The following is a 26,401-nucleotide window of genomic DNA, read 5'->3' as shown; positions in this document are numbered from 1 at the left end:
TACTAAGACAAGGAATAAAATAATAAGAACTGAGAAGAGAGAAATAAAACTATTATTATTAGCAAATGAAGCATAATAGTGTATATTTTAGTTATCTATTTCTACATAACAAATTACCCCGAACTACGCAGCTTAAAGCAACAAGGTTTATTATCTCACAGGTTTTGTGGGCCAGGTACCGAGGAGTGGTTTCGCTGGTTGATTTTGGTGTGAGGTATTGCATGACGTCATAGAGGGCTGCCGTCATCCAAAGGCTCGCCTGGGCGTCTGAGAGCATCCACTTCCAAGATTGCTCCTGCACATGGCTGTTGGCAAAAGCCTTCGGTTTCTTGCTGGCTACTGGCAGGAAGCCTCACTCAGTTCTCTCCACATGGATCTTTCCATAGAGCCGCTTGGTGGTCTTCATGGTCTGGCAGCTTGCTTCCCAGAACAAATGATCTGAAAGAGAACAAGATAGAAACCACAACGCCTTTTCTAACTTTGCCTTAGATGTCACACTCTGTCATTTCTATGACAATTTATTTTGTGAAAAGCAGGTTACTAAGTCCACATTCAATGGAGGGAAATTAGGCTCGTCCGAAGAGAGATGTCTCAGAGAATTTATGGGAAGATTTTTTAAACAATCACAGTGTACATAAAAAAATCCAAAAGAATTTACAGAAAAACAGATTTAAAAATTGAGTTTATTAAGCTCATTGGATATGAGCAAACATACTAAAACCATTTACATTTCTATTCAACAATAAAAAATAGTTAGAAAACGAAGTATTTAAGATGATGCCATTTATAATGAAAAAAATCAAACACCTAGGAATAAATCTAACTAATGCAATATGAGGCTTCTACATGGAAAACCGTGAACACTATTTAGAGAAATTTTAGACCCCCATCTAACTGGATGTATAAAAGTAATTAACTATATTTTTTCCTATATACTCTCCAACTAAAGAGCATCATTTGCAAAATAAATTGTATTTTTTGCTGAAAGTTTAAGAAACTTTTGCGTGAGAGAAACAAATCCCAATTTTCTCTCTTTGACCTAAAATATTTAACGCACCGCTATGCCAACCAGTCAGTATCACGAAGTGTTCCAAATCTCCCGAAGGTCTGCTGCTGCCACCACTGTTATGTCTGGACACAATCAGCTTTCCATTTCCTTGGCCTGTTGCCTAGCTTTGCACAAAATCTTTCCTTATCTTTTTTTCTTTCACTCTATTTCCGGCACATTGAACGTTTTAAAAATATAGCTATAAAAATCAACACACAGATAAATTCAAGGCCATAAAAATAGACAAGTTGAGAAAATACAACTTTCCAAATATAAAAAATCAAAGTTGACTGAACACACAGGTCTCCACTCTTTTTCTGACCCTGCCTAGAATAACTTCACCTTGAAGTAGATTTAAGTTGGCACAGTAATTATGCCTGGAATAACCTCATTCTTTTAAAGAGTCTGTTTTCTGGTTTTCTCTATGTATGTTCTGGGCTATTCAAGACTGAACCTAACTTCCCCTGCACCTAAAATATCATTGAATGATTCAAACACAGTATCTGTGGTACCCATAGGACCTGCAGAGAAGATGGGTCCCAGGACATTCTTTGAATAGGGATGTTCATATTGTCAATCGCTCAACCTCACCTCCCCACCCCATACACGCACCCCCACATTGCATCTCCGCCATCCCAAGCACAGTCATTAGGACGGTTAATTTTACATGTATCAACCTGACTGGGCTAAGGATAGACCAGATTATTCTTGGATGTGTCTGTGAGGATGCTTTAGGAAGAGACTAGCATTTGAATCTATAGATGAGGAAAGATCTGCCTGCACCACTGTGGGCAGGCATCATCCAATCCACTGAGGGCCCAAATAGAACAAAAAGCTGATGTAAGGGTGAATTTTATTTCTTGAGCTGGGACATCCATTTTCTCCTGCCTGTGGAAATGGGAGCTCCTAGTTTTGGGGGCCTTTGGACTCTGGGACTTACACTAACAGTCCTCTGTTTCCCTTCTCAGACTTCCAGCCTGAGACAAGAAGTTATACCACCTAGTTCTCAGGCCTTCAGACCTGGACTGAATTATACCATCAGCTTTCCTGGTTACCCAATGTGCAGGGAGCAAATGGTGGGGCTTCTTGTCCTCCATCACCATATGAGCCAATTCCTATACTAAATCTCCTCTTATATATATTTCTATATATCGTATTGGTTCTGTTTCTCTCAAGAACCCTGACTAATATGGTCATCGGTTTTTTACTCAGTCAATTCATAGTCTGGCCAGTGACACATGAAGTCATTTGCCATGAAAAATACTATCATATGGCAGCATATATAAAGATTTTAAATGCAAATACTGTTTCACCCAATAGCTCCACTTCTAGAGATTAATTCTATATACTTGCACATGTACTTATAGACATATGTAGAGGAAAATTAATTTATTATAAGTATATTTATTATAAGCAGTTTATTATTATTTTAATAATAATTATTATAAGCATATTATATATGCTTATATAAAAGCATATTATATATGCTTATATAAAAGCATATTATATATGCTTATATAAAAGCATATTATAAAAGCATATATAATATATATTATATAATTATATATACATTATTATAAGCATATTTATTATAAACATTATAAGCAATAACATTATAAGCTCATAATTTTATTATAAGCCCAACAATTCAGCTATTAAAAAAGAATTACTGAGGCGCCTGGGTGGCTCAAGTTGGTTAAGCACCTGCCTTCTGCTCAGGTCATGATCCCAGAATCCTGGGATCGAGTCCTGCATCGGGCTCCCTGCTCAGCAGGGAGTCTGCTTCTCCTTCTGCCTCTGCCCTTCCGCCCCACTGGAGCGTGCTCTATCATGTGTGTGCTCTCTCTCTCTCTCAAATAAATAAATAAATAAAATCTTTAAAAAAAGAAGGAATTACATATTACTATGTTTCTTTCACTCTTTCTTATTTGCATGCATGTTATAGATGACTTTTACCTTTGGGGAAGTTTTGAGTTCCATACCACAGATTTTGTCATCCATTCCCCCAACCTCGACTAACTTCTGGACAACATTATTAATTTTTTTTGTGGCATAAGATTTAGACACTACTCTTATTTTGGGGAGTCCATCCTTGTCTGTTAGCCTTTTCCAAGACAGACCAAAACATTTTTTATATTAAAGTTATAACTGAAACCAACTGGGAAAACTATTCTCTGAGGTCAGAGCTTCTGGAGATCTGAGCAGGTACCTGTGAGGCAGCAAGGGAAGCCGTCTGACCGGGTAGCTAAAAGTAATCAGGGCTGGTGGTTAATTAGGTTGATAGATGTCACAATCCGATGATTCTCACATCTTAAACTTTTCTTCTCTGAGAATTCCCATGTATCCTGGAATTCTACCCCCTGTGTTCTTCCTCTGGTTGGTGGAATGTTCAGTGTCATTAACTTGGCGAGACGGCTGAAACTGACAGCACTGAGCCCAAGTGTAGTCAGACCTGATTTATCCGAGTCTCACCTCCAACCACTTTTTAAAGAGTCTCCTCAATCCCATTCTTTTAGTTGATCTTAATTTTTTTTTAGAGAACATTTTATTTGCTTTTAAAAAAATATTTATCCGTTTATCTTAGAGAGAGAGAGAGCACAGCAGGGGAGGGGCAGAGGTAGAGGGAGAGAGAGAATCCCAAGCAGACTCCCTGCTGAGTGCGAGCCCGACTCAGGGGCTCCTTCCCATGACCCCGAGATTACAACCTGAGCTGAAACCAAGAGTCGGATGCTGACTGAGCCACCCAGGCGTCCTGGGAACAGACACTTTAGAATGTTAGATACTGGGTATGAAAAACACATTGAAGTGTTTATTATTCTCTCACAAGGGATACATGAGACTCTCCGATGAAGAGTGCGTTGCTTATTGATGTAAAAATTTCACTAAGCCACTATTTACTTAGAAGCCATTGAGCTAAACAGTGATAAGCCAAGCACTAATTGTTTTTTTAAAGATTTTATTTATTTATTTGACAGAGAGAAAGAAAGCAGGAGCAGAAGGAGCTGCAGAGGGAGAAGAAGAAGAAGGAGAAGCAGGCTCCCCACTGAGCAAGAAGCCCCATGCGGGACTCCATCCCAGGACCCTGGGATCATGACGTGAGCTGAAGGCAAATGCTTAACCGACTTGAGCCACCCAGGTGCCCCAACACAATCATTTTAAAGAGTAAAATGAGGTGGCCTGATCTATCACAAAGAAAATATTTGCTCAATTTATTAAGTTTAGATTTAAGTGAATTGAATTATTGTGCTCTGAGGTTTTTGCTTAACTAAGACTTGATGGGAAATTTATATGTAATTTAACAATGGATAAGGCATTTAATCATATGATGATCTTATGGAAACCTGTACTGAATCCTGATCGTCTAGAGAACAAACTCTAAACTCAAGCTCCTCTTTGAAGCCTCCATGCCTTTACTCATGTAGTTCCTCTCAAAAGCCATCTGCCCACTCTCAGATTTCCATGATACCCTTAATCAGAATTTATCATTCCTTTCTAGGAGTTACTAGTGTCTACAATTAGGATTTGAACTGTTCTTCCCGTTGTTGAGATTGACCTCGAGATTTTCCCTACTGTCCTGTTCTTGTTGTGTTTTGATATCACAGAATGACTTGAAATATGTTTCCTCTTTTCTCATTTTCTGGATGGTTTGGTTTAGCATCGCTATAGTTTCAGGATAGGCCAATAGCTATGGGGGGGGGGACCCTTAAAATCTTAATGGCTCAACACTACAAAGGCTTATTTCTTACCTACTTCTTGCTCATAGTCCAGTATGGGTTATAAATGGGGTTATGGGTAGCCTTTGCTCCTCACAGTCATTCAGGGACCCAGGCTTCTTACATTCTAGAAGCTTTATCATCCCCTAGGACCTCAGAGTTCTCTGGGTCCTCCACATCTGGCAAACAAAGGAAGAGAGAGAGTGAAGGATCATGTAGGAGATTTTTTAATAGGGACCTTGCCTGGAGACAGTTTACATCAATTCCACCCATATTCCATTGGCCAGAACCCACCCACATGGCCACATTTAGCTGCAAAGGAGGCTAGAAGATGTGGATAGTTTTGTGCCCCAGGGGAAAAGAAAACATGATTTGGTGACCATGTAGCCTTGCCTCTGCCATAATCTGTTTTTCTCATCAGCAAGTCTCTGTTTTACCACACAAAGAGCATACATACACTGGCCTTCCCCAAGGGAAACAACCCAAAGTTCCACCTTGTCAGGGAATCCAGGTCAATGTATAGATCTCTGGGTGATGCGTGATCTACTTGACATAGATTCTGGCCTCTTAAGATTACTTCATCTTTTCTACCAGGTTCAGTATTTAAAAAATAGTTTAAAAAATATTGCATCCATCATTTTAAGGTATATGCCCTGAGAATTTCCCACTAAACACTAGATCTGTCAAAATGTGGGAAGTAGTTTATCTCATTCATTTTCAATTAGGTTCATGCTTTCAGTCCTTCAACTGTTTACTAAAGAAGGCTTATATGAGCCACTGTTCTTGAACTAAAATCCGATGGTCCACAAAGCAGGCACAGTCCCTGCCTTCATAAAGCATGTAGGCCAGTGGTTCTTTGTTATCATTCTCTGGGTTTGTATTTCCTCCCAGTGACTGCACTCTCCAGGAGGACAGTCCTCTGGAGAAGGTGGGGTCACAGGAAGCAATAGAAATAGGAAGCCATACACATCACCTTAAAATCCCTATCTTTCTAAGTGGCTTCTAATAAAGTAGGATATATTTGTGTGCCTCAGGGAACCATACAAAACCAAACTGAAGGACAGTATCTTGCTAAAGCCAACCTTCTGTTTTGAATAACCGAAGGATCTCTAGGATGGTCCATTTCCCAAGTGGAGGAATGTATTTGCTTAGAAACTGTAATATTCCATTTCCAACCCTGCTGTCTCCACTATTTCCAGGGACTGTTTTATAAACTAGCCAATCAGGTCTGGGTGATGTAGATATCCCAGGCTAAGCCCATATCATCCAGAAGATTGTTCTTCTGACATCTTTCTCCTGACGTTTTTACTCAACAGTCTCTTCTGCTGTCATAGCTGTTGATGGGTTTTTACCACTCCTTGTGGAGGCCACTTACAAATTATGTTCTAGAGGTGGGATTCCTTACAGTGAGCCCAGAGTATGGGGCCACATCCAAAGTTTTCCGTGGTATTGTATGGGAGCTCTGCCTATCCAGAAAAGTCCAATGATGCTGCTTTAAGATCATTTTGCCTCCCCAATCCCCATATCTAAGTAAGTGAGTACAGGATTTCACTTTCACTTGACCAAGCAAGCTCTCCCTCCAGTCACTACCTGGGAGAGTTCAGCAATTGCAAATCTGTTAACCACCAGGCTGTGGGATGAATCACATGCCAATCCATTTTCATTAAACCTTGGTGACTGTCTCAGACCTTTCCCGTAGTAGGACATCTGCCTGTTCCCTGCAAAATGGGGATCCATGCTCATAAGTTTCTTTCCACTGACACTGCCTTTCCTTATGCTCTACGTTTATGTCTGTGAATAGGCCTGGAACTTTTACTTCTGGCCTCTCAGCCCCTTCCCACTGAGGATTAGGCACACGTGGAAGGCTCTATAACCTTTCGTTACTTGTTGCTGAGAATCAAAGTAAAATAAAAACTTTTACAAACTTGCTTTGTGTCACTGCCTGAATTGAACTGGTATAAAATGGGATTCAATGATGCATCGATATAAAAAACCATTGTTTCATCTTTGTATTTCATGTATATTCTCAATAAAATGACAGAGAGTCATCTGGCAGAGTAAATGTTGTCTGTGTTAAGTAGTGAAAACAATTTGAGGGCACAGATAGGAACCAGAATCCCTGATTCCTTTTATCAGCTTTATTATCTACCAGACTGAACTTCACCATAGCAGAGATGTTGTATTACTCATTTTTGTATGTCTAGAGCATGGCATGTGGCCTGGTATGTAATGACACTCAGATTGCTAAGCTGAAATAATACAGCTTTGTTTCACTCTTTCCAAATGTAGCTTTTTTTTTTTTTTTTTTTTTATTGGGCCCTATTCTGTGTCTGCTTTCAGTTCTAGGGAGCAATTGACCATGAAATCCCATGGAGAGCAACTGTGGAGATTCTGCTCCAGCTTAAGGAAATCAGCATGTCCAGGCCTCTTTCTCTGTCACTGAGACAATGAAGCAGGGGTATGTGGCACAACTCCAACTACAATTGAGGGAACACCTCAGTTTGGCAGGCTTGAGAAACTTATACTTGTTATTGGCAATAGTTGGGAGTGGTCTTTCAAAAGGAGATTACCACCACTCAGTGTGACTTAGATAAAAAAGGGGTTTTGTGTTGCTTTAGAGGAAAAAGCTGTGGAAAATTTTACTGCAAATGAGAAGGAGAAAGGTTGCTTGAGGCTAGAATCTAATACTAGACTAGAAAAACATGGCTTCTGTGGTGAAACGTTTACCAAGATGGCTGCCAACAATTCTTCCCATCCCTGTACACACACTCCACTCCTATCAAGTGGTGAAGCCTATGATACCTCTCTTTGAATTGGGGCTGGCTCTTTGACTTGCTTTGACCAACAGAATGCAGCGTAAATGATGCTGTGTGACTTCAGGACCTGGGTCTTAAAGACCTTGTAAGCTTTCGTTTTTATTCTCTCAGAAGCCAGGTGCCACGTAAAGAATTCTGGCCTATCCTGCTAAGAGGCCACATGGAGACAGAGAGCTGTAGAAGGACAGCTTCTGAAGAGGAGAAATTAGGCTCCTCAGTTGACAGGCAGCACCAACTGCCAGATATGTGAGTGAAGCCATCTTGGATCCTTTGTCCACAGTTGATCCTCTCAACTGACACCACACAGAGCAGAGATGAACCACCTTGTTGAGCCCTGCTTCAATGCCCAAAGAATCACAGCAATCAAATGGCTGTCATTAATTTTGGGGGTCATGCAGCCACAGATAACTAAAATAGTTCCAAGGATTGGTCAGGTGACAGAGTGACTCCTTTTGACATCTACATGGTGTCTTTATTGCTTATGGCAGTGGAACTGGGAATGCGTGCATTTCTGAGATTGCTTCTATGAGACAGACCATGAGAGTGCATTGTCAGGTCTCCCTGCCCGTGGACCATGTCAGGGAAGGGCAGATTCTCAGTTCAGAGCCCGTCCAGTACTTCTACCTGGTTGGGCTTGGCACCCAGAGGCAAAGATAAAAGAATGAATCACCAGCACAGTGGGATCAAGATTTCTTAGGAGCATGCCTCTGTGAATGAATTGGTAAGGCAGGGCTTAAGGAGATCCTGGGTAAACTTCTAGTTATATTGCCAGACTGGCTTTGCTTGCAGATGGTGCCTAAGATTGAGGCCGTGATGCTAAATCTGGATATAGTGACTCCCAGGTCTGGTATCTAGATTCCTGAGCTGTTCTTTGTGTCAGTCCCTTGCCTGCTACTCTAGTCTGTCTAATGAGAAGACCCGGCTTTGCTTTTATCAATCTGTTTTCCTGGAGGTTAATATTCTGGCTTGAAATACAGCCTGGTGGTCCTGCCCTATGTTGCTGGCCTGCATCTCTGAATATCACCAGTTCAGGACTTTGTCTTGCCTGTCTGTCCAAACTTCGTTTCTCTCCGTTAAGACCTCCTGCTTGCCTGGAATACCACCTGTTGTTTGCTGACATCTGTATTGTACCATGTTCCATCTGTTTTCTTCCCTTCCTTATAGCTCCCGGAATTTGATTTTTCTACCTTCAGTTCCTTCCAGGTCATCACAAAATCTGCTCCATTCCATTGAAATGTTAAGTCTGTATACAAAACACCAAGTCTAATTCTTCCACACAATAGCCGTTAGATATTTGATAACAACCTTCCCATGACCTCTGATCATCTCTTTAGCCTATGTCTTGTTGGCTCCCACGTTATCAAGTCCACCCATCAATGGATATAATATAGCTTCTCAATATCCCTCTTAAAAGGTAGCTTACTGAAGTGATTCACATGCTTCAGCAGAGAATATAGGAAGGGTATCATTTCCTCTGATAAGGGCATTATGTTTTATTGATTATGCCTATATTTATGTTATTATTTTGCATGAGCATTTTAAAAGTGTTTCATCAGGTCTAGCCCAGGGTTTTATGGGCTCTAGAACTTATATAAATTTAGGGACTCTCTTTAATTAAAAAATTTACAAATACACAGTTTCAGGCCTGTGAAAACGAGGGATCTTGAAGCTTCAGTTTTGTTAGCTTCATTGTAAATCTGCCTCAACGTTCCTAACAGTATTGCCTCATAAAATTCCTGGCTTTTTTTCATCAGAACTGCTATCTTATCAGGTTTCCTCTCCCTCCATATTAGCACCCATATTAGATTAAGTCTAACGTGGGCACTTAGAACAAGCAGGATTAAGTAAATTCACATACATCAGGGACTTAGAACAACATCTAATACATAAAGCATGCAATAGATGTTAGCTATTATTATTTTTATTGCTTATCTGCATGACCTTAGCGAGTCGTTTATCTTCCCATCTTCATTTTCTCTTTGATGTACTGGAGATAATACTTGCCCTGCCTTTTCCATAAAGTTATTGTAAGGATCAAATGATTAAAAATGTGAAGGGGCTTTGTCAGCTGAGCAGCACCGTGCACACGGAAGGTATTGTAACCGAGGTTCCATTCGATATTGTTCATTTTAGAAAAGGTTATGTTTAGAAAAGGTTATGTTAGAAAAGAAGACTTTGGCCAAGGTAGAGTCACTAAAGCCCCCATTAAAGGAGGGAGGAAGCAAAGAACAAGAGGTGCATGGGTGACACATGCCCGAGGCAATGAGGCGATGATGGGCACATCCCTTTTGATATGCCAACGTTCAGAAAAGATGCAATATGTAGAATCTGAGAAAAAGTGGTGTAATTATATAAAAGCAAAGCACCCCACCGGGAGGTATTGTGTGTGTGTGCGTGTGTGTGTGTGTGTGTATGTGTGTGTGTGTATGTGTCTTCGTGCGCGCACGCCTCAACCTAGGTCTGCAGCCTCTTCAGCCTTGTCCTGCTCTGCAATCCACGCTCCCAGGCCGCTGCCTGGAAAAATCCTGCTCAGACTTTGCGTTCAGCTTAAAAGTCCCTCCTCTATGGAGTTTCCCCAATCCCTCCAGCCCCTCCTACAGGAGGAATAAATGGTTCCTTTTCACTGCCCTCCGTGCGAAAGCACTTCTTCCAGTCTCGACTGAGGGGGGACCCACTTTTCTTATTTCCGTGTTTCCAGGGTCTAGCCTTGTGTCCGCTAGCGAATTAGGTGTTCAATAAAGGATTAGTCAGTGAATGCACTTTGAAGAAATAACTTTTAAAAGTTGGTAAAAAGGACTTAAGGACGGGATTAGGGGGTAAAATAAGCCTTGCACACTGGCATTAGCAGTCATTAACCAGAGCAGTTACGACCGCAAGACGCCTCTTTCCAGTCCTGGGTACCCTGCGACCGCGGCGGCGAATCCCGCGGGAAGGGCCGCCTCAGGGGCGTGGCCTGGGAGCGGGGGGCGTGGCGCGGCCCGCGGGGGTTTCCGTGCTGGGGGCGCGTCCGGCGGGGGCGCAGGAGGGGCTTCCGCCGCGAGGGGGCGGGGCTGGCGCGCCGAGTCCTCTGACGGCCCCAGCCAGGGAATTTCAATTTGAAACCTAGAGGAGGGAGGAGGCGGGTGCGGCGGCCCGGCGGCTGGGGCTGGAGCGGGACCAGTCCCCGCGGCGAGCGAGCCCCTGAAGGTGCAGTGTCCGGGTAAGGAGGCTTGCGGGACTGCGGAATGGCGGGCCCGGGGCGGGGAAGCCCGGGCAGAGCGGCTAGTCCCTGCTGAAATGTTGGAGCGGCTCGGATTTTTCCTCTGGCTGCAGCTGGGAAGCTGATCCCTGGCAGGAAGCGGTGGCGGGACGGTCCCACCGTGGGGGAGGGCGACCGGCTTTGGGATTTTCTGCGGCTTCCTCTCTCCTCTCCTTTCCCTCTCTACCGGACCCCATTCCCGCCCCGAGGTCCCGGTCCTGTTGCTCCAGGCCGGATTCCCGCTACCCCGCTCCACTGCGGTTCCCCCTGTCTCTCTTCCCGGGAGTCGGGGCCACGTCTGGTCTGAGCCGGGAGAGGTGGGGGCACGGTGAGGACAGCTCCGGCCCCGCCGAGGTGCCGTGGGCTCAGGCTCGCGCGTCCGGGGCCCCGCTGAGAGGCTGGAGGAGGAATCCGGCTCCATCCCGGGCGCGGGCCGTGGCGCGCGAGTCGAGCCCAGAGTGGAGCACAGCGCGGGGGCTCCGGGGAGGCGGCGGCGGTGTTCTTCTGGAGGATGGTTTGGGGAGAGGAGACGCGGGCGAGGACGCCGCGCCTCCCCCAGCCAGCCGCGCGCGTGGGCTCTGCAGGGAGCTGGGCGAGGGGGGCGCGCCGGCCCCACGCGCCCCATGGTCCCGCCCGGCGTCCGCCCGCGCTCGCCCCCGTCCCGGAGGACGCCCGCTGCCCGGGCCGCTGCGGAGAGCCGCGCGCTCTTGCGCTCTGGTCCGTATAGTTCCGACTCCCGGGCCATCTCTGCCCCGATGCCTCGTTTGCCTCCGCTGCGGCTGGGTGTACAGGGCTGGGAACAGTTTTAGGGGAGCTGCACGGGGAGAGAGGAGGAGAAGGGAACCGAAGGAGACGCTGTCCCCCCCCCCCCCCAGCAGCCTGGATGTCTGCGGGGGCGACGTCGGTCCTTACACTTCCCAAAATCGCTAACCTCCTCCGAGGTCAGGGTTTTCTGGTGAGATTAGAAGAGCTCTCGCCTACTGTCTGTTATTTTTAGGGGAGGGTCTCTTTTGGGGCCTCCCTACTAATTTAGGGTGCCTTAAATTGAATTCTCCATCACTACAACCGCCGCCGCTGTTTTTAAGAGGGAAGGAAGGCGGAACCTAGAGCAGTGGATTTTTGTTGTTGTTGCTGTTTTTTGGAATCACAGCTTTTCCTCAGTTTCCTGAACTTCTTGCCTCCAAAATGTTGTCTTTGGGGTGTCGTGCCAGGAGTCTTGTTCTTCTTAGTGTTATGTGAGCTTTTTTTTTTTTCCCCGAATGATTCTTACAGTTTTGCCTTTATTCTTCCATATTCTTCACTCCCCCCGTTTTTTCTTCTCTCACCGGACGGCATTATTTCTGTATGCCCTGTGTATAATATTGTGTGAGAATTAGTGGTTTAGTTTAGCTTTCTATCACATTTCACTTTGAGTTTAACACTTGTGGGAAACTGAGTCAATTTCTTGGCCGCAGTAGCTGGGATGTAGGATTCTCAAGCTTTGAATAGGTTTTACTGGGAAACCAATAGCACTTACTCCTGTTCAGTTTCCGTTTGCAGCCTCATTGCTGTGAGAAATCACTGGATTGCTCTTTCAGTCACTGATGGGGCTGCATTGCAACGCATTCTTGGATTATGATAAGGGCCATCCGACCACCATCCATCAGCCTGACACAATTTTTAAAGAGCTAGGCAGTGTCGCCTGTTAGAGCTCGAGTGATAGGTCCTGCAATTCAGTTTGAGAACCACGATCAAACCCCAGATATCTATTCTTTGGAGGTTACTGGAGAACTGTACAAGTGGTAATGACTTGGAACAATGGCGTGGATTTAGGGCTCATTTAATCCTATCCTGTCTTCCTCACTTCTTGGGCAGAATTCCCACTGAAGTCAGTAGTGGTCTTGTGTGCAGAAGGACTGCTGAGAACAAGAGACTGCTCATTTAGAGTAACGGGAGGGGACAGTTTCTTTCCTTTTAAAACACCCTTCTTTAAGAAAGATCTAGTCATAACAGTTCTTTAATCTTTTACCTCCAGTCCAAGTAGAGCACTGTGTGCAAAGACCTTCCAGAGAAAAGAGGTGGGTGACTTGAGCCCCCAACTTCAAATTCTTGGTGTCTGAATTGAATGGGGATTGCTTAAAATGATTAAAAGTGATAATTTAACAAAGTTAGAATTTTGGTGAAATTATTACTAACTTCTGTAAAAAATTTAAGCTGTTATGGAATATTTTCAACTGGGTATGTGTTATTAAATTGGGTGTGTATGCAACTGGGATGTACGTTGAAATTTAATTCCAAATAGAAGCAAATTTGCAGGTTGAGGTGATGAATCTGAAGGGAGGCCCACCAAAAAATAACTGCATATGTAAAAGAAGGAAATTCAGATCGCTCTTACTGTATTTGGAGAGGGAGCTTTTAGTCCAGTTAGTGTATATACAGGTGTTAGTGACTTCGGGCCCATCATTATTAGATTTGTGAGCACTCGACGCTTTCTAGTTTAGCTTTGGGCTGATCTGAGTTGGTGAGCTTGCTAGGTCCTTTGCCTCTTAACGTAACGTTCCTGTGGTTTACCCTTTCCAAATTACCAGTTCTAAAGAATCGAGTTTAGAAGACCTATCCAGTCACCAGATTTTAAAAATAGATTTTTAAAAATCATAACCATGTCCATGTGTACTACCCAACCATTTGCTTTCAACTAAAAATACTTGCAAAGATGACAAAGCAGTCCTCAACCAAAATATTTATTGGTAAAATTACTCTGTAATTAGTAATATTGTATAGTTACGTTTAACATCAGGTTTTGCTCTGAATCACCACTCTCATATTACTGTGGCTAGAGAACTACAAGGGTTTTTATCTTTGCCATTTTATTTGGGAATGTGGGGTTTATATTTTATATAGTAGAATGCTAAATATTTTTAAAGATTTGACTTTGTTTCTGTTTCCACAAGTATGGGCTTTTGTCTTTGTTTTTTAAACCCAAGTAGTCTTTTTGAAAGCTGTGTGTCGCCTTTTTGGAAAAGTATGCCTTGCTAATATTTTTATAAGGTAATATAGTATTTTATAGGGATCGATACTGCTGAGAGTCAAATTTTGCATTTCTAAAATATCTGGTTTTGCTTGTAGAAAACAAAGGAAATGTGCCTACCTCCCCCCCCCCACCTTTATTTAGAAACATTTTCAGTGGCCTTGTTTGCTTTTTCAGATTCAGAATTACTGTACCTAACCACTGGGTACCCTTACAGATTTAAAAGCTGTAAGTAAATGTTTATGCTGGCTTCAGTAGTCTAGCAAATACTAGCCAAACCCTAATTTACTGCCCTTTTATAGAATCTCGGAATCTCAGGGCTGGACCTTTAGGAGTCAGCAAATCCACTCTCAGCCCTTGTCCTCTTCCCCCAACACACAAACATTTCCAGACTCTTTGGAAGGCCTGAGTAAATAGAAGATTTGTATGTGAATCCCCCACAGATTCCAGACAGAGCATCCTTTGGGAATGCCATGTTTTGGCACAAACCAGTAACTCAATATTCGTAGGATATCTGTCATTCATCTGGGCAGTGCCCCAGACTAAAATCTAAAATGGAGTCATGGCTGGTATCATTGGCTGAAGGGGAATAGCCTCCAATTATAAATACTATAGTTATGTAGAAGTTACAGGTAAGCCAAAAGGGAAAGAGAGGAATCATCTCTAATAGCTAGAAATAACTGATAGTAATAACGAGTGCTTTTTAAAGCTTTTCTGTAAAGTGTGTATGGGTGTGCATTTGTATGAAAGAGGGAATATATTTATGTATATATGTATATATATTTGTTATGTGAAGTATCTATAACATCGTACTTAATAAATTTGACAAATCTATTCATTGAACCTTTGTAGGATATTTTGAAGGTGCTTTCTGTGAAGATTCTTTGAAAGTTGGAGTTGTTGTAGAACCTGGAACTATTTCATGTAGAAATGCCATGTAGACAATATTTCATATAGGGGATTTGGTTTTCTTGCTAGTGGGTATCGTTTCCCCTTGCTTTGTGGTTGGATTGAGATCTGTGTGGGTTTCTTAGATGTGTGTTTTTCATGTCTAGAAGGATAGATAATTGATGTATAACTTCTCTCAGTTCCCAGTGTTTGGGATAGTATTTATTTTAATGAGAATTTCTGTGGTTTTCTTGATTTTCTCATTTTTTAAAAAGGTTTTATGTATTTATTTGAGAGAGAATTGAGAGCATGGGTGGGGTAGAGGGGCTGAAGGAGAAGGAGAAGCAGGCTCCCTGTTGAGCAGGGAGCCCAACATAGGGCTCGATCCCAGGACCCCGAGATTATTACCTGAGCCCAAGGCAGACATTTAACTGACTGAGATGCCCAGGCGCCCCTCAATTTTCTCATTTTTAAAGTGACGTCACTTACCCATTAGTATAGGGACGCTAGTACATTTTTTACTGCTTCTGGATTTTTTTCCCCTGAAGATTGAAATTGGGCTAATTTCATATTCTCAATTACTTATAGAATGGAAATATGTTTTCATTTCACGGATATTGCTCTGCGTATTAGTATTTTTTCACTTTAGCATATTAGAGCCGTAAAGGTCTAGATGTATGTAGATTGCCTCCTAAATAATCTTCATAGTAGTATGGAATAGATGTGAGGAATAGATGTGAGTAATATGGAATAGATGTGAGCAATTATCTTTTTATTCACTCTGAGAAATATCTTCAGTAAGGTTTTGTTTTAGGTAGCCAAGTTAACATTTTGCATATGTACCTAACTTCAGTGTCATGGGGATGGTTTTCATTCTTTCTAGATTAAGAACTAGAGGGCATAGAAAGGGCTCCAAAGTGATTTGTCTGTTCATCTGTGGACACCTTATTGTCTAGATCAGGTAGGGAGTTCATTGTATCTAAACTAAAGCTTATATTCTGTGACTGAAAAGCCAGTTTCCTCTTGCTTTGCTCTTTTTATGGCCTCACTATCAACCTCCTTGAAAAAAAAATTTGAAATATATAAAGACTTATGTTACCTTCTGATTGCCTTATTCCAAGATAACTGTGATTTTTTTTTAAAGATTTTATTTATTTACTTTGAGAGGGAGAGAGAGTATGAACAAGGGGAGGGGCAGAGGCAGAGGAAGAGAGAGAATCTCAAGTTGACTCTGCACTGAGCAGGGAGCCTGATGAGGGGCTCAATTTCAGGACCCTGTGATCATGATCTGAGCTGAAACCAAGAGTCAGTCATTTAACCGACTGAGCCACCCAGGCACCCCAAGATAACTGTGATTTTGGAGACTTTTCATATAGGTCTGATTACCACCTCTCTAATCATCTTTTCTAAGCCCTGAATTCAGGTTTCCAGACCTTCTCTTGAGGTGGAACTAACACCATGATAACAACAGTGCTGATTTTAATCATATTTTTGAGTTTCCTATGTATTCTACCAGTATAAATACACATCCCACTGTCTTAAAGACATTAAATTAAAATGTAATTTACACTTTGCCATAATTCTTAGGTTTTTTTTTTTTTTTTTCCTTTTTGTCCTGACAGGCTACATCTTAGATTCATTCGTCTAGAGGGCGAGAAGGGAACATTGAGATTATTTAGTTCAGACACGCTTGAGGTGGAGTGCAGTTAGTGGGAAAGGTACTGCCCAGTGTGGTTTATGAACTGCCTGAGACTTCAGTAAAGTGTGCGTTTATGTGTGTGCGTGTGTGTGAGCGCATGCATGGTGTGTGTCTGAGTATCAGAGATTTTTGGGGGCAGTTTTTGAAAGCATTTTGGGAAACAAGATCAAAAACTGCTGTTTTAGTTTAGTTCTTATTTTTGAGATTCTCCATTTTGCTGGAGTGATTGATTTCTGGAGCTACCGTGCAGCTGTATCCTGGGAATCCCCTTTGCCTTTCTTCCTGGGCTCCCAGGTTACTGGGCTTTATGTCTCTTTCTTAACTCTTACTTTATATGACTATATCCTCCAGGAGTTTCCAAGAAAGTGAAAGTGGAAAATGAATTTTTTGAAACCTTGCATGTCTTGAAGCTGCGTTTTTCGACTCTTGAAATGCCTTCATTTATTTATTTATTTTTAAAGTAGGCTCCATGACCACTGTGGGGCTTGAACTCGCAACCCTGAGATCAAGAGTCACATGCTCTACTGACTGAACCATCCAGGTGCCCCTAAAATGCCTGTTTGTACTCTTACTGGTGAATGCTTCTATAGTTTGGCTGGGTATAGAATTCTAAGTTAGTGTTGACTTAGCCTTTGAATTTTTCAGGCCTTATTCTGTTGTATTCTGGCATGCCAGTGCTGTTGAGAAGGAGTGACACAATTCTAATTTCTGCTTCTGTGTGTGCGGCTGGTTTGTTCTCCTTAGAAGTTTTTAGGATTTTCTCTTTGAACTTGGTGTTTTGAAATTTCATGATGGTGTGCCTTGGGTGTGGGAAGTTTTTTACTCATTGTGCTGGGCACTCACTCAGTGGGCTCTTTCAGGTTGGAAACTCTTGTCTTTTAGAAATATTCCTCTATGATAATTTTTCCCTCTATGTTCTCTGTTCTTTCTGAAACTTCTGTTATTTGGATGTTGAATTTTCTAGATTAATTCTCCAATTTTATTAGTGTTTTTTTTGTTTTTTGTTTCTTTCTGATACCATCTCTTTATCTTTTTGTTTGGCTTTTGGCTTTCTTCAGTGTTTTCTTCTAACCTCTCCATGAATTTTTTTGTTTTCCTATTTTCCAAGCTGCTCCTTGGTCACTGAATTTCCTTTTGGTAATGTCCTTTTTTCCTCCTCCCTGTATGTAGTATCTCCAATCTAACCATACTTGATGGCTTTTGGCACTTGTTTTCCCTCTGGAATGCTCTTCCCTCAGATACCTGCATTGCTTACTCCCTTAACTCCTTCAGATCTTTGCGTTCTGTGATCATTTATTTGAAACTACAACTCCACTCCCACACCTGCCCCAGTATGCTTTAAATCTCTGTCTTTTCTTTCTTTCTTCTATAGCATGTATTATTATCATCTGAGTGTAAACTGCAAGAAGGCAAACATTTTGTCTGTTTTGCACTTTGTGAATACGTGTTGACTGAGTCATCGGGCCTCCTTGTTTTCTGTGTGCCCCTCACATCCTCTCCCTGGGTCTGGATTCCCTAAGTCTGGAGACTTCCTTCAGCTGCTCTAGAGAGTGAACTTCTTGTCTTTTGGCCGCAAAGGTTGGGAGAGAGAGGGAGAGAGGAGGAGGGGTTTTGGTGTTCCACGTGCTGTTTTCAGCTTGGTGTCTCACCTCAGCCCTCAGTGGCACCTGGAACCTCCACTTCCTAGGCTCCCAGGGCCTCTCCCAGCACTCACATTGCTTCTTGCGGCCCTCCACCAGAGCCGGGACTCAGCTTTGGCTTCCTCTGTTTGCTAAGTCAGTTACTTTGTACATCTGTTTTCCATCTTCTCAAATTCTGTTGATATATCTCATCTGCGGGCCTATCCCCTCCCTTTTTTTTGTCCTTCCCCTTTTTAAAAAAAATTTCCTCACTGTCATTTTAGTGTGGTTTTGGGAGGAAGCAGAAATTAACTCATGTTCAATCCACTGATTTAGGGTTTTAAATTGATAAAAATAAAATTCCCAAGATGACTGTGGTACTCATGTTTGGAAAGGACTGCAGCCATAATAAAATTGTCCTTTTTTTCATGCTGGATACTGAGTTGAACTTCAGTTATATTTTATATATATATATATATGGGATACATATATTCATATATATATATCCCATATATATATATATATTCATATATATATATGGGATACATATATTCATATATCTATATATCTATATATCTATATATATAGATATATATAGATATATAGATATATATATATGAAGAGAGAGAGAAGAGAAAGTCAGATGATTGAGCCAACATCTTGGGTGGTTGGGAGTGGATGACTGATATGTCTTTGAACAAGAAGGTGCCTCCTAAGAAGACTTCAGCATTATTTATTTTTTTTCTTGTGATAATTTCAAGGATTAGTTCAGTACAGATGCTTACAAATCTTACAGTATGTACTTGAATTAGATTTAAAAATACATGGTAGGGGCACCTGGGTGGCTCAGTAGGTTAAGCATCTGCCTTCAGCACAGGTCATGATCTCGGGGTCCCCACTTCGGGCTCCTTGCTTAGTGGGGAGTCTGCTTCTCTGTCTCCCTCTGCTCCTCCCCACTGCTCATGCTCTCTCTCTCCCTCTCTGTCTCAAATAAATAAAATCTTAAAAAAATACGCAGTAAAAAGTTTGGTGGATATGTTTCAGAAATGGCGCCCTTGGGGTGCCTGGGTGGCTCAGTCAATTAAGCATCTGCCTTTGGTTCATCAAGTCTCACATTAGGCTCCCTGCTCAGTGGGGAGCCTGCTTCTCCCTCTCCCTCTGCAGCTCACCTGCTTGTGCTCGCTCACTCTCTCAAATAAATAAAATCTTTGGAAAAAAAAAAAAAAGAAATGGCAACCTAATTTTAGAGTGTTCTGAATACTTTAGGTTATCTTTAGACTGATATATGGTTTGCATACATATATTTAAATATTCTTTGAATATCGATTCAGTGATTAGAAGAAACTTTGAACTCCAGTGGATTCTGTTAAATACTTTCAGGGGAAAAATTTCATTACTAGGGCATGAATAGGGAGTGGGAATTACACTCATGTGAAAATATACATGCTAAGGATTTTTGTGTATGGAGTTTGGGGCAACAGAAATGGAGTTCTGAATAAGGTAGTGGCTGTAAGGTGTGAGGAAGCTCCGGAAGACCCAAAGACACATATGTGCGTGTGGTTAGTGTGGGTTAAATTGTTTGGTAGGTTTTACAGATTTATAAATTCAAGTACTCTGTTCCTTAATGTAGAAGGTGTTACAGAGAGTAGATCAGGATAATATTTCCCCAAAGTGTGGTGGTATGTTAAAATGAGTTAAGGTGGTACACAGCTTGAGTCCTTTTCTTTTAATGGTTAAATATGTACGTCAGTGTACATCAGGAAAATGAGACAAGTGCTTCAAACCTATGATTTCATTGATATTAACTTAGCATAAGGTAAAATAAAGTAGGTATTTTTAAAGTAACTTGATTTAAAGATAAAATTATTTATGTTTAAGTGTTTGGATTTGGCAAAAACTATAAAGTTGGTATGTGAGTGAAGTTTGAGAAACATTGGGTGTGTTCAAAATATCATTTTCCTCATCAAGGTCATTGATAGATTTTTTTTTTCTTTCTCCTATTAGATAACAGCATAAAGCTGTATGTGGTGATCATGGTATAGACTTCTAATGGTTTTTGTTTTCTTCCTTCCTTCCTTCCTTCCTTCCTTCCTTCCTTCCTTCCTTCCTTCCTAATTCTGCTTTAATTTGTAAAGTTTTTTTTTTTCTTTCCAAAGTAAATCATTAGAACATATTCTCACTTGATTCTTAAAACAGCTTCATACCATATGTCCGACAGATAAGTGAGTCAGGAAGAGGTTAAACTCACCCAGAGTCATTCAGTTTCGTAATGGAGCTTCAGGCACAGCCAAGGCCTCCTTGTGTCCAGAGTTGTTCCCTCTGCTGTGTGCTCTTCTGCTGCTAATGGAGTTGCCAATTGAATTTTTCTTGGAGAACTCAGGAAGCCTGCCAAGTTTTGTAGCTAGAGGTCTGTCCTGTAGCTCTCATCTATTTGTATCTTGAACCCTGAAGGTAGACAGAGCTAGGTCTTCCAAAAATAGTTCAATAAATGTGTCAACGTTTTGAAATACTGTTGAAAAAACAAGGAAGTAGAAGTCCTATGGGATTATTAGAAAATGGTGCCAAATGCCTTCACTAGGATTCGAAAAGCAAATGTGGCAGGGTCCTATGCTAGACAGTGGTGCATATTCACCCCTCATTTGGGGAGCCCACTTTCACGGTGATAATCTTTCACTTTTCCCCAGTATGCTCTGTTTAATTGCTTTTGGACTCTGGTAGAAAAGCTGCTAAATGAACACCTTCCTTGAAAATTTTTCTTTAATCCACTTCTCTCAAGGAGAAAAAGGAAAACTCGTTTTTCTTAATAAAATAATACAAATTGTGTATGGGAAAGGTTAAAGTGTCAAGAAATGAGTTGGGTCTGTCTCCTGACAGAAGAATCAAGAGTTTATCCATGAGCTTGTAACCAGAACTGTTTTTGGATCTTAGCCATTAAAATCAACGTCAGTAAAGCCTGCGTCTTAATTTCCTTAATGCCGAGATTGTCTGTTTTAAATTACACCCATATGGGAATAGGAATACATTTGTCCCCCCCCCTTCCCCCACCTGCAGCTGAAAAATAACGGTGTGCGGAAGATGCCCTGCACTCTGCAGCTGGGCAGTGAAGAGCCGTAGATGTGAGCAGCGTGCGTGGTGCAGATGTGGCTCCAGCTTTTCTCCCCACTGGGGCCAGTTCACTTTCATCCCCAGCGCTGCAAGCTTAAATGGAAGGACCTGAGGGTAGGTTTTAGAGCATTCTGTGGATCTGTGATCTATGTGTTTCTTGCTCCGTGCAGCACACGTGATAGCAGTGAAGGATAATGTGGCACTTTTCTCAGGACCTTTTTTGGGTGGTGTTTTTTTTTTTTTTTTTTAAGTCATGTTTTTACTGTATCTGATTATTTATTGAAGTGGTTTTTGGCGGAAGGAATGTCCCATTGTTTAGTTACAGAAAATGTCTTTGTTCTTAAACTTTTTATTATGGAGAGTTTAAGATAGCTTCAGAAGTAGAGAGAACACTTTCATTGTGAACCCCAGGTACCCTCACCCAGCGTTGATAATTACCAGGCCATAGCCAGTCGCGTCTCATCCATATTTTCCTTCCACTCAATACTACCCTCCCAGGATTATTTTGAAGCAAATTCTGGACATCATATAATTTCATTTGTAGATAGGTAAGATATTTCCTCCTGCCCCTGCTTCTTGGCATGCGCTTTCTAGTCTCCAAAATAAAGTTCATGTTCATTATTGCTTTTGTAGAATTATAGAAATTTGCTCCTTTGTGACATGGTCAGTTGCCATGTTTTTAGAATAAATATCTGACTGTTTTGATCAGTGAAGGCAGTTTCATCTAAATGCAGCATTGTGGACGTAGGAAATGCTTTAGCGAGGGCTAAAAAGACCTAATACTTTCTAAACCAAATCAGAGCTGATATTCAAACTCTAGCATATTCTCAAGGTAGTGTTGCTGTTCTATACATTTTTTTATCCCATGGCTCCTATACTTCACACCAGACTTGAATCATTTTAGATTTTCCTTTTTTCTCCTTTCCTCCCTCCCACGCTCCCTCTCTTTCTCTTTCATTCTTCTTTTGCTTAGCATGCTTTAGTTGGCAATATGTTGGAAGTAGACCAAGTGAAACATTTTTTTTTCAGCTGACTGAATTTTAATGGGACTACACAGTTCCTGTAAAATCGGGTCAACCTGCCATGTGTATGGTCCGTCTGGCCGTGTAGAGGGGAAAGTGCATGCTTCAAACATTGATCATATATTAGTTTATAAATCTTATTTGTAAATAAAAAGTTTGGCATTAAAGCTGAAACTGACAATCACTTAGCAGTTGAAATGCGTTTCCTAATTAATAAAGGCAGAATTTTTATGTGAGAGGTAATTTATTTTATATTTTAATTTTTACTTTTAATTAATTAGTTAATTGTTTTTTTAGAGAGAGAGAGTGCGTGAGTGGGGAGGGGTAGAGGGAGTGAGAGAATCTTAAGCAGTCTCCATGCCCAGCACGGAGCCCAACTTGTGGCTAGATTTCAGGACCCTGAGATCAGGACCTGAGCTGAAATCAAGAGTCAGACACTTAACTGACTGAGCCATGCAGGTGCCCCTAATTTTTACTTTTAATTAAAATACAGTTTAGTATGTTTCCTTTGCAAAGTCATTACATGCTGAATTATTTTAATACATACTTTATTGAAATATATTTTAATGTATAGTTTAGTTATTTTCTTGGTAAAGACATTACATGTTGAATTAGAAAATATTTTGATAGTAACATTTCTTGAACACTTCCTATGTGTCAGATACAGAAACACTTTTGCTTAGTGTTTTTGTTGGATCCTCTCAGTAACCCAGTGGGGTAGGTACTGTTGTTTTAGGTTTACCTGTAAGAAAACTGAGACACCACAAGGTTAAATAACTTGCTTGGGGTCACTCGGCTAATTAATGGCAGAGCAGGGATTTGAACCCCGGGTGGTCTGGTTCCAGAGCCTACAGTCGTAACTGCTGTCCTAGATTATCCCTAAGACCATGTAAATTCCTTCTTCATACCCTATTCCTACTTGCATTCTCCTCCCCAATGGTAGCGATTTGAACCATGGCCAACACCACACTATTGCATTAGTGTGTAATTTTAATTTGATCACTGGGGGTAGTTTTCATTCGGAAACTGGAAAGCAGTTAATGAGATTTGACTCTTGTTCCTTTTCTGGCTATAGTTGTAAAGGAGAAAGGGGGACAGGTGGAAGCATACAGAGTCTAGCAAGGTGGTAACTACTGATGTTTGTCTTACTTTTCCCCCACTGTTTTTTTTAATATTTATTTATTTATTTATTTATTTATTTATTTATTTTAAAAGATTATTTATTTATTTATTTGACAGAGATAGAGACAGCCAGCGAGAGAGGGAACACAAGCAGGGGGAGTGGGAGAGGAAGAAGCAGGCTCACAGCGGAGGAGCCTGATGTGGGGCTCGATCCCGGAACGCCGGGATCATGCCCTGAGCCGAAGGCAGACGCTTTAACCGCTGTGCCACCCAGGCACCCCCCCCCCACTGTTTTTTTAAATGGAATGTTGAGTCCATCTGGAATGTTGACTGGTCACAGAGGAGTTGCTGAAGTCAGTAGTTTAAAGTACCATTGAACGATCAAAATTTTTGCCTTCACTTGAGTACCTTGAAGTGTCAGGTGTATTGGAACTTCGGTTATCATTGACCTGTCCTGAAAGAATAGTCTTCTGTGGGAGTTTGTTCTAGGTCTTTAGTGACTGGAATTTTAACAAACCAGGTATCTGATACTTTTTTTTTTTTTTTCTTCCTTTTTTCCTGAAAGGAGCAGAGGATAGGAAGAAAATTGTTCTAGCCCCAAGTCCCAGTTGAACCAGTTACTACGTGTGACATTGAGGAAGTGATGTTGCTTCTTGTGTCTTTCTCTTAAATGGTTTAGGTGCCCTGACCCCTAATCCATATAACATGTCTGTGGCTCATTCATTCGTCTCTGTGGTGAAAGTCATTTAAAGTGCTGTTCCTTAGAGGAAAAACATAGACATAGGATTTTGACAAAACGTTTGATAAAGCTTTCATGGTATCTTTTTTTTTTTTTAAGATTTTATTTAATTGAGAGAAGAGAGGAGAGCATGAACGGAGGGGAGAGGGGCAGAGGGGGAAGCAGAGTCCCCATTGAGCAGGAAGTCCAATGCAGGGCTTCATCCCAGGACCCCAAGATCATGACCTGAGCTGAAGGCAGACGCCTAACCGACTGAGCCACCCAGGTGCCCCCATGGTATCTTTATAGCAATTTTGGGAAAATGATGTTCAGTTGTGGGAAGTCTGTGGCAGTGATTATTACTGTAATTTTTATCTTGGTTATCTCCTATCTAAAATATTTTTTTGCCAGTGATTTTTATGATGACAGACAAGGGCTGCTGATCAGACTTACAGATGTCATGGACTTTTGTAGGGAAACCTAATAAGCTATATGCAGATTGTTTTGTTAGCTACAAAATCGGTTGAAATAAATAAGATGAAATCTTTTTGAAATGAGCATTGAGTCTGCTTGATTATAAGCTCCTTGAAAGAGTTCCAAGACAGTGCAGTGTTGACCTTCTTTTCAATGTGAAGGTTTATTAAAAAGTAGTAGATGCCTTTGTATTCCTCAGTACAAAGCATGTTGACTTGTGGTCTTACCAGTGCACTGACATTACTCTAATCCAGGTAATAGATGGCCCTGTGGTCAAATCTATTGAATGCTTTCTTCCCCTATATTATTTTTGACATTTTTTTTTTAAAGATTTTATTTATTTATTTATTTGACAGAGACAGACAACCAGCGAGAGAGGGAACATAAGCAGGGGGAGTGGGGGAGGAAGAAGCAGGCTCATAGCAGAGGAGACTGATGTGGGGCTCAATCCCAGAACACTGGGATCACGCCCTGAGCCGAAGGCAGACGCTTAACGACTGCACCACCCAGGCACCCCAATTTTTGACGTTCTTGACAGCATTGTCTTTGACATTCTCTTTTGATGTGTTCAGTGCTTTATTCTGTGTCTGTTCTTTAAAACTTCTTTTCCTCTCACTATCTCTTCGGCTCTTCCCTGTTTCCTGGGATTCTGTCCTCAGCCTTTGACTCTGAGCTCTTGACTAATTTTGTGTCACCCAAGACTTCACCAGCCATCATAATTTGTTAACAGTCTTTCCAGGCCAAGTCTTTCTCACTTCGAGGAGTGTCTACCAGTATCTCAAAGGAAGTTTTGTTTTTTTTTTAAAGATTTTATTTATTTATTTGACAGAGATAGAGACAGCAGCGAGAGAGGGAACACAAGCATGGGGAGTGGGAGAGGAAGAAGCAGGCTCATAGCGGAGGAGCCTGATGTGGGGCTCGATCCCATAACGCCGGGATAACGCCCTGAGCCGAAGGCAGACGCTTAACCACTGTACCACCCAGGCGCCCCTCAAAGGAAGTTTTTAAATGAATATGTGAAATATTTAGGGTGGAATGTGGGCTGTAATTGATATTCTGTTCTGACTTGGAATATTTTGTTGGTTTTAGGTACTGCGTTTTAAGGGCTATGTAGTATGTACTACATAGAACATGATACTATGTTCGATAAAAACTAGTGGAAGGTCAGACAAACTGAAGCATTGTCCCTGAAGGGTGCCTGGGATGTTAAGGTTGGGAGAAACCATAGCAACAGGAGGAACTAGCTGTTGAAATAACTGAAGGGGCGAGCAACTTGTTGTGTTTTGAGAGCTATCTTTTGAGCACTGGCTTTCTTTCTTTTTTTAAAATTAATTTATTTGAGAGAGAGAGAGCAAGAGAGAGCATGAGCGGGGGGAGGGGCAGAGGGAGAGGGAGAAGAGAGAATCTCAAGCATACTCCCTGCTGAGCACAGAGCCTGACAAGGGGCTTGATCCTAGGACCCTGAGATTCTGACCTGAGCTGAAACCAAGAATCGGACACTCAACCGACTGAGCCACCCAGACACCCATTGAGTACTGGGTTTTTAACTTTTTTTTTTTTTTTTTTTGACAAAACCCACTATAAGACATAGATTTTATATCTTGGCCCTTTACCAGTATGGAAGTCTCTGTGTGTGTGTGTGTGTGTATGTAAAAACCAGAAACAAGCTTCATAAATTAGGTCTTAGCTTTACTATGTGCGATTCACTCCAAGATTTTCTTTTCTGCATAGTAATAATAATAATACCAGTCAACAATTTACCAACTTGATTTCACAACTCATGAATGGACTGTGATCTGTGTTTTAAAAACCCTTTTTTTCATGGGTAAAACAGACCTGAAGAAGGAAAGTTTTCTTTTTGGTATAAGAGAAGCTTTTTGACAGTTGGAGCAGGCAGAGACTGGAGTGGGTTGTCTTGGGAGGAAGTGACTT

The 26,401-nt window shown here is 41.6% G+C and overlaps 1 protein-coding gene across 1 annotated transcript in view; it reads left to right on the top strand.

Moving 5' to 3' along the window:
* Window positions 1-10,717: 10,717 nt before the first annotated feature.
* Window positions 10,718-26,401, top strand: part of EPB41L2 (erythrocyte membrane protein band 4.1 like 2) — a 208,537-nt gene continuing 192,853 nt past the window's right edge. The window contains exon 1 of the mRNA XM_040627795.1: window positions 10,718-10,776. The gene's annotated coding sequence lies outside the window, so the exon portion shown is untranslated. The remainder of the gene's footprint in view (window positions 10,777-26,401) is intronic.

This window comes from Ursus maritimus, unplaced genomic scaffold, assembly GCF_017311325.1.
Source record: "Ursus maritimus isolate PB19 unplaced genomic scaffold, ASM1731132v1 scaffold_13, whole genome shotgun sequence".
In the NCBI taxonomy this organism is placed as follows: Eukaryota; Metazoa; Chordata; class Mammalia; order Carnivora; family Ursidae; genus Ursus; species Ursus maritimus.
The sequence above is the reverse complement of the archived record's forward strand: the minus strand, read 5'-3'. Positions and strand labels throughout refer to the sequence as shown.